This window comes from Hermetia illucens, chromosome 1 (assembly GCF_905115235.1).
Source record: "Hermetia illucens chromosome 1, iHerIll2.2.curated.20191125, whole genome shotgun sequence".
NCBI classification, from domain to species: domain Eukaryota; kingdom Metazoa; phylum Arthropoda; class Insecta; order Diptera; family Stratiomyidae; genus Hermetia; species Hermetia illucens.
The window spans coordinates 39,694,560-39,711,630 of NC_051849.1; the positions used below are offsets into that span (position 1 = coordinate 39,694,560).

At 40.7% G+C, this 17,071-nt stretch overlaps 1 protein-coding gene across 3 annotated transcripts in view; it reads right to left on the bottom strand.

The window, feature by feature from the left end:
* The window catches only part of LOC119646229 (putative fatty acyl-CoA reductase CG5065), a 47,733-nt gene extending 30,662 nt beyond the window's left edge, over positions 1-17,071 (bottom strand). Inside the window, exons 1-2 of one of the 3 annotated variants that reach the window (XM_038046619.1) lie at positions 16,898-17,071; positions 16,668-16,765 (exon numbers count right to left, since the gene is read on the bottom strand). The gene's annotated coding sequence lies outside the window, so the exon portion shown is untranslated. Of the gene's footprint in view, positions 1-16,667 lie in introns of all 3 variants that reach the window. The other 2 variants (XM_038046618.1, XM_038046617.1) reach the window with 2 other exon arrangements.

The following is a 17,071-nucleotide window of genomic DNA, read 5'->3' on the forward strand; positions in this document are numbered from 1 at the left end:
AAGACTTACGGAAAGCTCAAGATTCTCTCGAAAACTTCACAGTTCAAAAGGAGTGTAGACTTCTTGGCTAAATCTCGTAGGTGTTAGTAATTCGTTATGTCCCATTTAAAAAACAATGGTAACTAAATATGTATGTGATTTCAAGCAGATTAAACAGAGGAACAAAATGAGAAGATACTCATAACAACTCCGAGGTTTCTAGATTCCATCTGCTATTTTACAACAGCAAATAATGTCATCTTCAAATCGGTTTTTAAGGACTCCCTTGAGTTGTTCGAAAAAATCTTTTTTCTTTTTATATTGAATCCTTGTAGGTGTTAAAGATGTTGTTAAGTATGACTAAAATGTAATTGTCAAACCAATCGAATATGTTACATAAATATTATTAAATATCAGGCAATAAAACTTGGTAATGCTAGTGGGGAAATAGAGAAGAGATTGAATTATTTATTTGAAAATACTTTTCAAAATCATACATAAGCACGTAATCGTATAATAAATAGTCTAAATGTGTATAATTTTCGGAGCCAGGTTACATACATATACATACATAGACAATTGGATCTACTAAATATGCTTTTCTACTATTTTTCATAATATTTGGAAATATTTCAGGTGGGCGAAGAAACTAGTTTCGTTATAGTAAAAAATGTGTTATAGTGGAAAGTTATTCAGAATTGAATTGATATAGTATATTTTAGGTGAAATGAATCGCAAACTTTTTTTTTCATTCAGCTAAGCGTTTGAGGGTCACTAGTATTCAAATTGCTGCATTTCCGATGTTGAGTATCAGTGATGATGCAATAGACAGGTAGACATTTATTTTTGTTACTATTTGGTTTTAAATGGTAACATTATTTAATTAATTCAATTTTCAAAGTGATTATGCGAAGAAATGAAAAGGCAAAGATCATTTCCCAACCCAGATTCATTTCTTCACGACCAATCTTACTTCTGTTTTAGAATTGACATTAGTAGGTACATATGTACTTGACTGACCCTATTGCTTGGTGAGCTGTATTATATTCACTAAGCCTCATTGGTGTTTTCGGTAGCCATTTAAGGTCTTGATTGCCTTTCAGTGGGGATGGCTTCTCTGGAGAACTCTAGTTAGAATTTGAATTTAGGTAAGAGTTCAAACCGGGAGAGAACATAGATGGGGCACGGGCAGGGCTTCTTGAGAAGCAGGGTATGGTCAAGGGAGTCAAAAGCTCTAAATTGTATGCATATCTTCTCTTTTATCTAGGGATTTAGTGATAATTTTGGTAAACTTTAAAGATTTGTTTACGGTCGAGCATCTTCTTTGGAATGCATGTTACCCGTTCGTAATGAAATGTCTCCAACAAGACATACTGATAAGGGCAGGTAGTTAATGAAGCTTCCCCTTTTCTGTGTAGAAACATGATATTCCTTCCATTTGTTGGGAAAGGTACCTGCAGATAAACTCTTGTTAAAAAGTAACATTTATAAAATGTTAATTTGGCAATGGAAGGAGCAGTCGAGGAACGGGAAGTTCGGACATGAGATCAGAAGGACTTAAAGGCGTTCCTGTTGTGAACAAAAGTAAGGCTTTAAAGTTGACTTTATGGTGAACTACGCAACTTAAACCACGTGGTGGGATGAAAGCAAGGAAGAAGTTCTTCCAAGAAATCATAAAATGCCAAGACAGCCTAAATTTTGAAGGACTACAGTCCAATCAAATGAAAAAAGAAACTTATTTAGGGCTAGCAAATCAGCTCTGTAGAAGCTGATTTTCGAAATTTTGCACCGCGGTTGCACGATGGATCGACCTCAAGAGGCATCGATTTTAAGTTGAGCCAAATCCATGGTGAGGGAAAAACTAGATCCAAGAAATGGTTATTATGATTGTGATGGATTTTAAATAGTATCATTCAGGGAGACAGTTGACATCGAGCATTCCGGATGGGGTGGATATCCGCAAATCTAGTAGCTTAGTTCCGAGATGGTCCCTTTTTTTGGAGTATAATGCAAATGGAAGAAAGTGTACCGCGGCAAGTACCCCAACCTAGGTTCCACATACCTCAAAAAGTCCTCAGTTGATGTCTTGAAAGCTAGTCTCGGTAGGAATACTTATTTGGGGGCATGACAACGCGATGGGCTTCTTCATTTGGAGTGCACCAATGAGTATATTTTTTTTATATGGTTTCAGCAGACAATCCCAGTTTTTAGTTCTGGCCGCCGTTCCGAGTTCATCATCCTGAACACCAAGCTGAATAGGACAGAGCATATCTAATGTTAGATGTGGCTAACGAAAAAGTAGAGAATATCATTCGCACGATTCGCACTGTTCTGGTGAACAGAACCCAGGTTTTGATTTCGATCACTGGAGGGTAAAGTTCATGAATGCCAAGAAGGATCAATCCACGAATGTGAAGGATTTCAGCTTGGTGTTCGAACCGGACCAAAAGTGTTTTAAGGTGGTCAGGAACGTTATCATATGATGTTCTACTTTTTTCTGGGAAGATGGAATTTCAATCATATTAGGAAATTGTAAAGTATCATTTAGGTTTGAATAGCGAAGAATAGTTATCGTATTCGACTCAAAAAAAAACAGTGCAAAATGCAAACATTTCAGTATTGTGGTTCGCACTGGCGAAGGTATTACAAGCTAACTTCTACCTGTTCTTTAACCTTTAACCTTCTCCTACACCTTTAACAGAACAAGTGGAACAACCAGAGCTGTGACATGAACTGAACTGGCTCGATGCCAGTTTATGCAATGTGATCTGTGCTGATGGGACACCGCGAACCAGAGGAGATGTAAATCGAAAAGTAAAGAATGGCTTGGGCTAAGAAAGGAGATCATTTGCAGGCGATGACATAGGCTCTGCTGTACTATCTAATGCAGAAATTCTCAGCGGTCATCTATGATGAATGATCTACAAGACTGAGAGCCTGTGTAGTGTTGTTAAAATTGTTAACAGTACCCATGGTGAGGCAACTCTGCACCCAGGACCTAGTTGTAGTTATCTGACAATACCAGGTTAATGGCAAGAGGGCAAACGTGATAATTTTGAAAACGCTACTAAATCCCTAAGTTCTTGGGTTAGCGAAAAACGCAGGGTATTATAAGGTAAGTACACACCTTATAATACTTTTCGTTCTCCACTTACCCAAGAACTTAGGCATTTGGTAGCGTTTGTAAAATCGAGTGGCCTTGAACTCCTAACGGGTTGTAAAGCGAAATCTTAACATATTTGTTAGGGAAGTAGTAAAAGTCTAGAGGAACGATGCTGTCTTTGTTGTCTTTTTTTTGTTTTCACCTGGTCTCATTACTGTAAACGTGAGGTGCATCCCAAAGTTCATCGATTCTAGAAGAAGTGAAGTAATTGACCTAATAATCAGCACTTCAAAAATATAAGGAATCACATATACACCCCAAACGACATATAATTTCATGATCCACAAGATGGTTATAACGCCGCTCAACGAGGAGAGAAAACAAAGGGGAACGAACTACATCCTCTAAACATCCAAAACCAAGTCGGGAAACTTGAGGCTGGACTTTATTTCAACAGATATTGGTATGGAGAGTATTTTGAAGCCAAGGCACCATAAAGTGGTAGATATTTGATTTTTTCAATTTGGTAGGTTCTGAGAACGGTCCCTTGAAAGAAATTACCAGTCTTTAGCCCGCGCTCTTCCCCTTGTGAATTTAATGTCAAAACCGGGAACAGTTTTGCAAAATACTAATCGAGATCTTCTATTTATTGTGCCACATAACTATACTTTAAATATGGAGGCGACCAGTGTGTGTGTGTGCTCAACGTATGGGACAGCGAATCAATACCTGACGATTGGCAACGAGGCATTATCTGTCTCATACATAAAAAGGGAGATATCACACAGTGCAGCAATTATAGAGGTATCACGTTGCTGAGTACCATTTATAAGGTCGGATCTACTAGGTCGGATAGCCCCATACGCACAGAACATCATTGGCCCATACCAAAGAGGCTTCACTCTAGGCAAATCAGTAACAGATCAGATTTTCTCTCTGCGGCAAGCGATGGAAAAACTATTGGAATATGGACAACAGTTGCACCATCTGTTCATCAACTTTAAAGCCGCCTAAAACTCTACATGGCCATGAGAGAATTCGGTAGCCTGACGAAATTAATAAGACTGACTAGGTTGACCCTAACCAATGTTGGGAAAGTTGGGTTCTTAGCAAGAAAAATTGCGAACTCTTGGCCGCGTTCGAGAGAAGAATCCTCCGGGGAATTTTTGGCCCCCTACATGAGGATGGACGATTCCATAGCCTATACAATGACGAAATCTATGAGCGATACCATGACCGTCCAGTTGTGGATAAAATCCGGCTCAATGGGTTACGGTGGGCGGGTCACTTAATCCGTATGGATGAGGATGATCCCACCCGGAAAGTCTATAAGGGCAATATCTATGGTAGAAAAAGAAGACGAGGCAGACCCTGCCTAAGATGGAGCGATGACATAGGTCCGGACGCTACACAGCTTTTAGGGATATCGAATTGGTGGACCTCGGCGCAAAACCGGGATGTCTGGAGTTCCCTATTAAGGCAGGCCTAGACCGGATACCGGTTGTTGCGCCGTTGATGATGATGATGACATAACTATACTCGTTGAAAAAAAAAAGTGACATCCCCCTTTTGCATGTATGAGAACCGCGCTTCAAATTCCATGTAGCACCATGTAAGGTAATGTATGCGTGAGCGTCCACACTTCCCACTCATCCGCCAAATTGGGTTTCAACAAGTATAACTGTTTCCGACAATTTTTTGTTTTACACAAAACCTTAACAATGGGTAGAACGGAGACATCATCGTGAATCGGGTCCAGATGAAGCTGTGCCAGAATTCAAGGTAACAACATTCCTCGAGAAGGCAAACAAAGAACCAAGAAAATGGGTAACATCAATCTATTCAGCCCTGACGCATAACATCAAAAGGCGGCTGCATAAACGTGGATTCCATCTTAACCAGTAGATTCTATTTACTGAGGACTCGAATACAATCGGTTAAGGACAAAAGGAAGAACACCGAAAAGAGTGGTGTATCCAGTCCAGACTGTAGAATGATTTCATTCAGACCAAACGATTAGCCCACACTCGGATAATAGAATGCAAAAAAAAGGAGTATCAGCAAAAACCCACACATAAAATCCGCGGTTGCCAAACGTATATAGAATGAGAACACCACTTGACCTTGAATAACGCCCAGATCATAAAAGGAATAAAAGATGGAAACAGCTAGACCCGTATGAAACCCTCTACAGATATCTCGAAAATTTCCTAGGAAAAAGATTGAAAATGTGAATTTCAGGAGAGAAAACACTGAAGAAGGGGGTAGTTTGTTCCCGGAATACGGTTATAATTTTTTTCACCAATTTTTTAACCAATAAACAAAATAATCTCCCCAACCCGAATAATTTTATTCGAGATAATTAGACACTGGTGGATGTTAGACGAAGTCTTACCGTCAGACCATCGCTACTTAAAATTTAGTATGACTACTATCGGCGAACAAACCGTAATATAAAGAAAGAATCTTAGGAAAATTAATAGGGCGAAGTTCAATGAACTTCTTGGCAATAAAATGCGGCTCCTTTGGCGTTAGAAGTTCAATGGGAAACCCTGAATTGTACACTTTTAGAGTATTACGAACAGAGTTGCCTTATTACTAAAGGTAAATAAGGAAAACCGGTTCCGTCCTGGTACCGAGAACCGCAAAACAAATCTCCGGAAGACTAGTAAACCACTTCTGGGTCGTGCTTATAATAACAATAAAACTGAAGACTTCAGGACGCTCCAATAGAGAGAGAGAGGCTCGTAAGAGGTTCGAAACAAGACCTCTTTAAAACATTCTGTCAGGAACTGGAAGACGAAAGAGGAACTTCGAGGTTATAGAGAGACTTTAAGTGGATGAGTTGACTGAGCTGGACCTTCATAGAACACCGAATGATAATTTCATAAATTCTAGAGCTGAGTCAGTGCAGACTCTCTTGGAAGTATACTATCTGGGAAGATAGATAACCGAAGTGGGAGAGAGAGGCCCTTCAAATGGGTTGTTAGAGGAATTGAAAAACTGCGAGAGCGGTTGTTATTTACTAGTGAAAAACAAGAGCTATTATCCTATCTTTTGAGCACTTTGAGGATCTGGCATGGATGGCCAAAGGAGGGCATAGAATACCTAGAGGAGGGAGGGTATAGGATACCTAGAACAACTTCTTATTTTTCTAGTATGTCTTGCTCTGGGCTACTTGTTAAGGCTGTTTTCATACTAAAGCGGTTGAAAAAAACTTCAGACAAATCTGTCTAACATCATTCTCGTTGAAATATCTGAAGAGACTGCTAGAGCGAGAAGGCACTAAGGTCGCATCTATTTAATGACAACTAATATGTTAACCGGGGTGTAAGTGTTGTGAATCGAGTCGAAGATGGAGGATGTAACTCTGAAAGGTGAATGTTCTTGGGTATTGAACGGGCTTTTGACTGTACGCCTTTCAAATTTTATGATGCCGCCAGAAAGCATGCTACGTTAACGCAGAGATTGTTCTGTGCTGAATTAGGCGTTAAACGACCTGACGACAGAGGAGAGGAAAAGCTTCCCCTCTGCTATTTCCATTTTTATGGAATATGGTGATCGGCTCACTGCTATGTGAATTGGTAAATCTGCTAAACCATTCCCGAGTTTATGGGGATGACGTGGCTGGTTGATCAAGCCCTTGAAACAGTGTAAAAATATAATGGCAAAGAATCAGATGCTTTCAGTAAGAATTGAAGTATTTTTGCTCGATGCTGTGGCTAATGATCCATGGGTAGAGTTGTTAATAGAGAACTATCTTTCTTCCTGTTTACATGCGTGACTATACCGTGACGGTAATAAGAGAATAATTCATCTTTTTATACAGGAGTCGTTTTCTTGTGCACAGTCCTTTTACATATATGCCAAGAAAAGCGTGAAACTGGTCTTAATTTTCTGTTTGTTGTTAGGAAAAATTCGATATTAGTGGCTATATGTTTTCCAGTTTCTACTTTTACACGGCTGTAATGTCCAATGCCGATTTGATTTCAAAACGTTATTACAGGTTTTAAAGTAAACTCGGAATCTAGCAGAAATGTTTGCTACACACGCTTTGCAGCGAACCTGATTGATTCCATTTGAAAGTAAGTCCTCCGTGTGATCATTGTAACAGTGAACGCATCTAAAATGCGAGAATTGCAAGCATTTGATATATACATTCCATGACTGCTTTTCCATGGTGGAATCCAAAGGGGCTCTTAGAGAGATCTTCAAAATCATTGGGAATCGGGAATCATCCGGAAGCTGGAAGCTGCAGATCCGTGTAGGAGCGATCCAGTTCCTCTATGGACTGCCTACATTTTTTAATTATCACTTGTTCTTTTCTATGACCCTTTCGTGTGAACCTTAAATATCCACACTACCCACATTGCCCTGAAAACGATTCTGTTACATAATTACGAAATATAGTAGTTACAAGTGAAAAGTGGCTGAGCATTTGCTTACGTTTCGAAACTTGCGGCCGCCCGGCCGTTACGGCTTGAGCTCGTGAACAACGAAATTAAACTCGTTTCTAGATAAAACTGAAAGTTGATGATAGTGGATAGTTAACTTACTACACATTTGTATACACAGGAAAATTATTCTTGTACTTGAAAATTCAAGACATTTGGAATAAAGTAGTAATAATAGTTTTGTTGTTTGGATACGCAACGAAAGTCAAATTTGGGGGAAATTAAGCACCTTTTGTGCTTTACTTGATTGTGTGTATGAAGATAGGCCGAGCGTGCAGCAACTTTGACTTGCGAAAAGGGGGTTATTTAGGTTTCTCCATGTTTTATTAGAATTTTTGTGAGGGGCTGAGAAGTCTTCGGTAATCTACTTCCACTATGGTACTACGGATAGATTTCGGTTTTTGGCCTCCCGAAAGATAAGCCTCCCTTCGTCATAGTTATCCGACTGGGCCCTTCAATTTGAAAAACTTAGCAACGGGGTGAACAAGGGACATATAGTAGCTCTCAACCGCCTTGTTGGCTTGCCCCAATATTCGCTTAACAATTTGTCACTTAAAGGCGTTTACTCTGCACCCTCAAGTTAGTGACTGCATACAAAATAGTAGCATTCGAGTGAGGTAAATAAGTACCTAATTCGTTCTACAAATGTAAATCTGCGAAGCGAGATAAAACCCTTCTGGTCTTGGCGCTGATAAGGGGTGACCAATCATGTCATCGTTCCCACGGTTTCTTTGGGATAACAGATATAATAATCTATATCGATGGGCAAGTTATGGAAAGCATGATGTATTCATCTTCAAAATGTGGCAGTTTCAGGTAACTATCCGATTGCGAATCTGCATGATATCCCACACAAGTTGAAAGGCTCTAATGTCCTCACAATCTAATAACAATTTTCGTGCACGAATAACCAGTTTTCTTGAATCAATAGATGCTTGAAACAATCCTTTTGTTGAAAACCTTATTAAAATCAGTTCACTGTCTGTCCGTCTGTTGGTCTGTCACATTCACTTTTCTCATACCGATTGACACGAAATTTGGTGATAAGGTGGGAGCTGGGAACTCCGACACATGCAGTGAATTACTACACGTTGATCTTAAGGGGAGTCCTCATATATTAGGTATATAGCCCTGTGGGGTATCAGATGAAAAGTCTCGATTATTACTTTTCGAATCAGCTTTAGCATTAGCTGCAAATGGGAGGAGTGCGGGGGTCCGAAAAGGGACAATTACTTCAAGGACCAGCTCTTGGAAACTACCCAACCGAAAAATGTGGAAGGAAATTATGGGGTCCGTGCACATGGTATCTAGGCCTTTACGTTACGATATTAGCTCAAATAAAGTTAATAATAGTACATTTTTATAATAATAATAATCGTTGGCGCAACAATGCAATTGGATCAGGGCTTCAAGTGTGTTAGAGCACTTCATTCAAGACCGTAACGGTACACTATAGGATTACAGTATCCTATAGGAGGCAATGTGGTCAACATTGCGCTCGCCCCAGATTATTACCCTGATTTGACTCAGGTACTCATTTACAGCTGAGTTGATTGGTATCCGACGTCAAATCACGATAGAAATAGCACTGCCACCAGTGAGATTTGAACCGCGACCTTCCATACGATAGCCTTGTGCTCTCACCACTCAGCTATCCGGACACCTTTTTATAGACCCCCAAAATTTTGAGGAAGCAGATTTGATGGTAAAGGGCTTTTGACTTGCAAACCGTCTAAACACGCCCCAACAGAGTTTGGATTCCAAGACGGAACTAAACAACTGTTAAATTGAACTTGGAAAGGGGGGTTAATAGCTTCTACTTTTCACGTGAATTCATCATTCGCAACTTGCAAGAGTCCTTCGTAACGACATCTGCGTTCTGTAAGACAATCGATGATGTGGTGCCAAATATTACGAAGAAATACAGAAAAACAGTTCCGGCACTTTGGCAGACTACGGTGCAATGTTGCCAGAATTGCTGCTTCTGAGAGTTTACACGACATCATTGACAAAGTCGTTACCACACTGATCACATAACTGATTTTTTAACCGCCTATACGACGCAGCCAAGTCCACACGTCCGTCCCCTCATTACTCCTTTTTGTTTTTGCCCCACTCTTAAACATTGTTGACATGGACATCCAGCGCCCTACACACTGATTTATGCCCAAAGTTATTGAAGGATCTTACTACAATAAATCTGATCTCGAGCAACGTGTACAAAAGTGAAATGATTACCTAAATCTCCCTAAGTCTCAAATCTAAAATCCACCGCAGCGCAATTTCCTTTGTTGCCCTCTATGGTTCTGAATGTTGACCCTCCATCAAAGACAATGAAAACCACCTCGCGGCAAACAACAACAAGGTGTTGCCCTGGATAAACTGCATAACACTCTATGACCATACACATAAATTCACATTCCACACCCTAAGGCGTATCGTGGGGAAGCTGATTAGAATTTGTTAGCCAAAATATCGTAGTCAGCGGAAAAGGATACAAATGCCGATCGAAGCAACAATCGCTTGATAGTGGTTTGAGAACCCCTCAACTTCATTTGGACCAAGCTTGCTTTTCCCGGTCTTGGAGAACCTGATCTTACTTAACTGATCCCGCTATCAGTTGGGGACAACTCTTCAATACGATCCTCAAATGATCTGAGATAGAGTAACAACAACAATCCAAGTTCTCACGAACACATCCGAATACGATTTCTGGGAAATACAAAACATTTACTTTTAAATAAATACGGCCTCCATGGGAAAATATTTATTTTCCTGTATGCAAGGTCACTGAAATGATTTGAAGATACTAAGAAAACTGCACAACTAAAAAAATGAATGGAAGCTACTGGTGTTCCTTTGAGCAGTGATATTTTGGTTGGTATGATTCCACGACTACTTGACGTTGAACCCTAACTTGCAGGAATCATTGTTAACAAACTCTTTCAAATCCTTCCTTTCTTTCCACACCTTTGGCAAATTCAATAGAAAGGAACTCCACTTTCGCAGTGAAAACGATGGAACGTCGATTCGATGTTAAGATAAACATCAGAGAACGGATCGGATTTCTATGATCAACCTAAATTCCCCAGCATTTTCACAAACTCTGATATCGTCATGTTCGGTGCTATCTATCCAAACATTGTATCCCAAACATCGTAATGGAAATCCTTATATTGTTTCCAGGTGGTAGAAGCTGGTTCTATGATACTACCCGGTAGATAGTGATAACTACAAGCTTCATCTTCCGTGTAGGGTAAACAGTGAGATTTTCATGCGCTTCGCTAGATAGTTCCCATCACCGTATTTCTGATACAACTTTGATTTCGTCATAAGTCCTGCGTGACACTTAAGGGGGTTACCCCGGGTGTCGGATTCGAGGAATCGAGGAATTTTTATCGCCGGAATGAAACCCGAATTTACCGGCTTGCATGATGTATAGCAGATTAATGGTCAGTTAAGATTTTATGGTTAACAATCACAATTTAATTTTCAATCGGATGCCACCATAGCCCAAAATCTATCCAAGAAAACCTTATTAAAATCGGTTTACTGTCTGTCTTTCTGTCCGTCACACGCATTTTCCTCGGAGACGGTTATAGCAATTGACACCAAATTTGGTAGAAAAGTGGGAACTGTGAACGCTCATACATACAGTGATTTTCATCCTTTTACGTTGAATTTAGGGGGGGGGGGGGGGGTCCCCATACATGCAAAAGGGGGGTGTAAAATGTTTTTACATCAAATATAGTCAAGTGGTGTATCAAATTAAAGGTCTCGGTTAGTACTTTTCGAAGCCGATCTTAGTTTTGACATTTGTTGGAAAGGTGGGGAGCGCGGGGGGTTGAAAGTGGTCATTTCTTTAAGGGGGCCATTTTCAGAAACTACCAAATCGAAAAATCTGAAAAAAATCAGGATGCTACCGCTATATGGTGCCTGGGCTCCGAAATACCTTCTATACCGATATCTGTTCAAATAAAGTTAATAACAGTATATTACTATAGCTTTTTGTAATTGGCTAGAAGCCCCCCTTAAATTCATCCTAGCAACACGAAATTTTGGTGGAAATGGCACTATTACAAACAAAGTTATAATACGTCAAAGTTGTTATTTCTTTGAAAATTGAAGACTATAAATGTCAATATCACCCGAAAGTGGATACTCTCACATAATATAGTATATGGATATATTACATGCTACGTACTAAGAAATGCACAAAATCTTTCGTACCTGAAGCGTCCAGTTTCCGGTTTCCCGACTTGTTAATACATTAAAGAAGTCGTGAAAAAAAACTCCAAATCTTACAAAAAAAGTTTAACAAGGCACCAAAATTTACCTTTCAATATTTTTTTAATAATTCTAGTTTGCGAACCGTGGTACAGTCCACGTTAAAATGCCGTTTATTTTTTTTTTAAGATGAACAAAGCACCCTCAAACGTGGTACCCGAAAACATCTTTTTTGGAGATGAATATATAAGTTGCTTTGTACTTTAATAATGAACTATGATATCGGGCTGGCAAACTGTTATTAATAAATATATGGTGAAAAATTTGCATTTGCATCTTTATTCAGTTCTTCACAAATAATTTCTCAAAAAGGCAAAAATGAACGGCCTTCACACGGGATGACCCCCTTAAAGAACCATTTCATCGATACTTGTCTTGCATAACCTATACACCACAGTACATCTAATAGGTAGTATCCACACTCAATGGTGTCGGGCCCTTTATGTCCGATTTCTACACACGCTCTAGTGGTAGTTTCATGTTGAGAGTTGTGCAGGTTCTTCCCTTTCAGTGATCTTTTCAAGTAGATTGCATTCGACTGCAAATATCAGGTGGCTTATGTAAATGGCACCGTGTTGACCAAATGAAGCCATGGTATTCTCCTCTCTTGTTTTTTAAGCGGGGGAGATGAAATTTCAGTACTCACTTCTTATTCGTGAGCGAGGCCCGAAATTGGATTACAAAGCTGAGATTGCGTGACTAATACCTCAACCATTTCGTCTATTCTGTAATTCTCGCACGTGAGTTTGCTGCTAGTCGGAGGCTAGTATCGCTTTATTACTCACAATGACACAATCCCGGCCATCATCAGGGAGCGTGTTCGGCTTGAAGTTATTGCGGAAACTGGTGACCAAGAATCCATGGGGGCATCAACAACACCACCACTGCACGCAACAGTTTCACTATTCGCCGAAGCACTCTTCCCCACTGTCTAGGTGAGGTTTCCGCTGAGGTTTGGGTTGAATTCCAAAGAGCGTGTATAGGATTCTCGGAAATGGATCCTTTGCATAGACCAGGTATTCCCAGGCTCTACGCATCTCCAGCAACTCCGAGAATTCTACCTCAAATCAAGATTTCATCCGGATTGTGCGCTGATATGTCGCTACTGCAACTGCAAACACTTGTGTATTGTGGTGCAGTTACGGCTGTCAGATTGCACTGTCAGAAGATCTGCTTTCGCGTTATTGGTTTAGCCGAAGAGATCCACCATGGAAAATTCGTCTGGAACGTCGGCGTGACTCATTAAGGTAGAACATTCCTAGGCTGACTTAAATCAGTGCTGGCAGTATCACTATACGGGTGAAGAATACAGTGCAGAGGGTTTGCAGGAACTATGCCATCCCCAGACATCAGAAACTTTCTGTCGTATGCAGTCGATTACGATGGTATGGCGAAAGTCACTCCAGACGTGTCCAGAATGCACCATACGCGGGGAATCAACGGAGCTTTTTCAGATCTCTTAACAAATCCAAATAGAGCGTCCAGACAGCACAGTTTTCGGTGACGGAAGCGAAAGAAAACTGGGGTGGGCTTTGGGGGTTACCCGCCCAGCATGCTGAGTGTATCACCGCCGAAGGCACCCACCCTGCCAATACACCTGGCACGAATTTTGCGGATGTTACCGAAGAGGAAGTTCGACGAGCCATAAACAGCTTGAAGAATTGGAGGGGTTCGGGTCTGGACCGGGTGCAGAACTTCTGGTACAAAAAGTTCACCAGTATACATGGTCGGTTGGCACACAGCATAAATTAGGTCATTAGTTGGCCGGAGGAATTTCCACCCTTCCTCACTGTGCGGATTACCTACCTTATTCCTAAAAAGGTCACGGTGCAGGACCCCGCAGATACAAGACCGATTACTTGCTTACCAACCCTCTACAAATTCATAACATCCGAGGGGTTATTGCGCACCTCGAGACCAACAACATTCAGTCCAAGGAGCAGAAGGGCAGCCGAGTCGGGTCAAGGGGTTGCAAATAGCAACTCATTGTCGGCTCTGTAGATGTAGAACAAGTAACATGGGCCAAAGAATTATTTTTAGGTGTTATATCGACTATGCCAAGGCTATTGACAGCGTCTGGCACATCTGACTAATCGATGTCCTACGTCTGTATTGTTTTTGGCGACAGTCATGGACGTTAGAATTCTGTTACGAATAGTGGGTATGTTCAGCCGCGATTTTCCGATGTAATTTGGATTAGACAAGTGTCGTATCCAAGCCATCCGCAAAGGTCGTCACGCAGCATTGGTAACCTTCACATGTGAGCTATGACCGGGATAGCCTTCTATGAATAGCTAGGAATTCTGGAAGGAACCCATTTTCGAGTTGGTTATGTAAAGGATGCTGGTACTGAAATCGCACTTTTCGGGAAAGAATACAATAAGTGCAATGAATGCATTCACTATTCCGTCACTAGCTTACGCATTCGAAATATTACCATAGGCGAAAATCGATCTGGCAAGCGTTCAGTGTTGGATACGGACTACTATATCCAAATTCCAAATGCATGGTCCTAATTCTGCGGTGAAGTGGGTGGACCTGCCTCGTGACATCGGAGGCAGGGGCATGGTTGGCTTGCGGTACAACATCGCTGTGTATTTATTTTTACAGTAAAGAGCAGGCGAGTTCTTTGCATGGGGCTGTTTGCAAGGCAGACTGTGGGCTGACTCCACTTAGAATCTTTCAATCATTTGGGTCAATCATCTGTTCGACAAATGGTTGCCAAAGACAATTCACGTTTTTACCGTACGTTGCCTACGACTTCCATTCATCGATTCGGTGAAGTCAGACCAAGAGCGTATGTAAGGCAATTCACCAAAACCTTGCATACAAGCATGGGCTGATCATGGGAAAATGTCCGGGTTATTGATAAGAACCGCAGCCTGCTTACAACACATATGAAGACCGGCCAGTTCTAAGTGATCACCCTATACCACACAGCAACTTTGACGTGCTGTTAGTTGACAAGACGAGTCGCTCTGCGTGTATTATTGATGTTGACAATCCTCATAATAGCAACATTGAACGGAGAGCCCTTTTATCGTTTATGTAGGTAGGATCGTCCGAGCCTAAATGCTTGGCACTTAGTGCTAATATTAGGTAAATTTCGGCATTTGTCGAGACTGTGACAACTTGGAAATAATAATGTGTTGATCGATGTACAAATACTTACGCAAACATAAAGTAAAATACAGGGAAAGTCGGGAAGGCCAAACAATTTTAATAGCCACACATTGAAATAAAATTAATTTAGATGTAGCTAAATATAAATCCATATTAAAAAAAAGAAAAGTTATATTTTTTACCTAACCTACCTTTCCAACTATCTGTAATTACTTTATGTGTTACACCGGAAAATCCCAGTTAATTACTCAAGAGAATGTGATGCCGTGCGATTATCTTAGATACATAGATAGCTTTTGGCGATTGTTTTATTATTTTATGATTTCTTGAATATTTGGAGTCTCCCTATTATTTTCTGGGTCTTTTTGAGTTATCCCTTCCCGAAATTCTTAATGTGGCAACGGTAAAGTGAGTAGATGTTACAAGCTGATATTTGGTAATTGTCTTGGCTGGCCTTCCATGGAATTTATTTAATTATTTACTCCCAATAAAAATACGGTTCCATTTGCAAAATAGAAGTAAATATCGAAAATTCACAGTTCGCGGTCACTATTTCCATTTATTCCAAATATAATTTGCATTAATTGCTAGACAACGATGTGCATTACCAATTAAGAGCTTGTTTGAGACGAAATTGTTTATTTTTTCCACTGGAAGTTACACAATTGCGGAATAGGATTGTTTGTTGATTGTCTGCACCTTGCACCCGAACTCTTCAAGGTGACCTAAACTTCGTAGCGAATCAGTAGAGCAAAAAATCGGTCACGAAGGAAAAGCTGCAGATTCAGATTATGACCATATATGTATGTAAGTATAGCGCCAGGAAATTTTAACCCGCCTTGCTTTCTATTTGTACCTCGCATCAAATATCTGCATAGCAATTGCTGGCTTGCCAGACAAGTGTGTTGTCCACCTTTCACGACTTCCTTCCTGATATAGTTTTCACAGAGATACAATGTTGGAATACCAGCAAATTGCCTTGAAATTCACGATGTGCAGCTAGTCAGACTCGCTCTCGGAACAAGCTTAATCGTCCATTTCGATTGGGACTATCGACTGCATACTGATAGCAATGATAGTCGCTCGATCTGACTTTTCTAATTGCAATCTGCTTCTCCAACAGACCGCGAAGCGAGTGCCGATACTGCTTTGCGCCGACATCTATTGAGGTTACGGAGGTTCTTCTAAAAACGCGATCCACAGTTCAAACCGCCATGGCTAAGTAATTGCAATTTGCATTAAATTGCTAAAATATTAACGGTAGCACCGCAAGATTGGCTGACGGCAACAAAAAGATATAATCCAATATTTGAAGACTGTCTGGGGTCTGTGAATTATGGCACTAATCCGCGGTTTAATGGCTCACAGGTAGTAAGCCACCGATGTAATGAATAGTCAGAAATTGTCGCGTAATTCTGGGAACTTCTATTTTTTGCTGGCCCCATCGCGGCAAGCTGTGGTAAATTACTGCTTTCTTTCAGAAGCACCGTGCATGTGAGTATGCTACTTACTATGTTATATTCAAGATGAAATGGAGATAGACACGCAAGACACTAAGGTCTAAAGATTAAGTTGCGGTACTCGACTAGGCTGTAATCGTTGGGCATTGTGAAATTAGGTTTAGCATATCAACTGGTATTTCCTAATAAGACCGTCCGGGTTGTCTGGGCTCGGAGTCTACACTACCATGTATGTGCGAACTGAGGAAATTCGATGTTTACCTGCTTTGACTGAATTGAATTCGCCGACGGATGTGAAGCCCTGCAGTTCAGAGATGATGAACACACTAAGTCACAGCCTCTTCACGGTTTTCAAAAACCTTTCAAGAGGACAATTAATTAAAATTGCGAATTTATGAATTTATTGGCCTGTTAGCTACTTTCACTTATACAGATCTTTCTTCACAGGCTTCTTGCGCGTCGCACTTCACTGGTTATAAAACAGTTACTACCTTGTACTGCCGGACGACTTTGAAGCGTAGCCTATCTGAAACGCGTGAATATAGAGGGAACCGCGGAACCTGTGTGGCTTTCTTACCGTTTCTATTCGAGATGTGGATATTCGCGAGTACAGAATGCTACTAGCGGTCCACACCTGGATCCACGGCTTAAGAGCAGCACTAGAC